This window comes from Octopus bimaculoides, chromosome 19 (genome assembly GCF_001194135.2).
Source record: "Octopus bimaculoides isolate UCB-OBI-ISO-001 chromosome 19, ASM119413v2, whole genome shotgun sequence".
Classification (NCBI taxonomy): domain Eukaryota; kingdom Metazoa; phylum Mollusca; class Cephalopoda; order Octopoda; family Octopodidae; genus Octopus; species Octopus bimaculoides.
In genome coordinates this window covers 20,262,636-20,264,256 of record NC_068999.1, presented here as the reverse complement: position 1 = coordinate 20,264,256, position 1,621 = coordinate 20,262,636, and positions in this window count along the sequence as shown.

Genomic DNA, 1,621 nt, shown 5'->3' with positions numbered 1-1,621 from the left:
TATATATATATATATATATATATGTGTGTGTATTTGTGTTTGTCCCCCATGTTCGCTTGTCAATCGACGTTGGTGTGTTTACATCCCCGTAGCCTAGCGATTCGGCAAAAGGCCTGTACAGTAAGTACTATGCTTACAAAGAATAAGTCATGGGTGTAGATTTGTTCGACGAAAGGCAGTGCTCCAGCATGGCCGCATTATCAAATGACAGAAACAAGTAAAAGAATATATTATATACGTATATGTGCGTGTTTGTGTGTCGGTGTGTGACCAATATGTTGAGTAGTGTTTAGAGTAGAAATCAAATAAGGCAAGCTTTTTAGATGGAAAAACTGATGCCATTAGTTTGAATATGTTATTAAGTAACACAGAAATTGAAAAGTAACAAGAATGAAAGTATATAACAAAGATAACTGCGTGAAGGCAAAACCCAGACAAATATATGCATTACAAATGAAATCAATGAAGATACTTCCAACATTAAACACATAGTAAACATATTAACTTTAAAAAAAATTTACTTAAAGCACTGGCGCCACTTGGTGACAAATTACGTCTTGTTTTTGTCGACATACTTTCTTCTCATGGAAAAGTTATTTTCAATTACTTAAAATTAGAATAGTAAAAGCATATCAGTACCTAAATAAGTTATTAATGAGAAGTATGAGAGGCATTATTAATTTCAGGGAGCATTTCCGCATTTGAAACAGGCTAAATCAAAAATGATCAGTACTTTTTATTATCTATTGCATGTAAATAGAGTACATACATATATACAGTTTGTGGAAGTGTACATCTGTGTATAATTCGTAACGGATGTTTTAATCCTAAGCACTGTATCGGTAGTACGTTGCTGCATATCATATTTGTTTGCACTCCGTCGCTTACGACGTCGAGGGTTCCAGTTGATCCGATCAACGGAACAGCCTGCTCATGAAATTAACGTGCAAGTGGCTGAGCACTCCACAGATATGTGTACCCTTAACGTAGTTCTCGGGGATATTCAGCGTGAAACAGTGTGACAATGCTGACCCTTTGAAATACAGGCACAACAGAAACTGGAAGTAATAGTGAGAGAAAGTTGTGGTGAAAGACTACAGAAGGGTTCGCCACCATCCCCTGCCGGAGCCTCGTGTAGCTCTAGGTGTTTTCGTTATGTAAATATGATAGTTTATCATGTCAATATAATGACATTTCTAATATTTCTTCACAAAAGCAAGGCGATGTGCTGGCAGAATCCTTAGCACAACGGGAAAAATGCTTACCTGCATGTCATTCGTCTTTACATTATGAGTTGAAATTCTGCTGTGGTCGAATAAGTACCAGTTGAACATTGGGGTCGATCTAATCGACTTTTTCCCTTACCTAAAACTACTGGTTCCTTCACGAAACATATATTCCATAATTATATTGAATGATTCACTGTAGCTTCGTTAATTCAAAGTTATAGAGATTTATGTTGTGCATAAAACTGTAATAGGTTTATGTAACATGAATTTATTTCCCGAATTATAATTCTGCTGGAAGTGTTTTCGTACATTGTTAAATTAAATGGAGTTGCCTGAAACGTTCGTACTACAGTATCTCTGTATATCCTTGTTGCTTATTTTGATATATATAT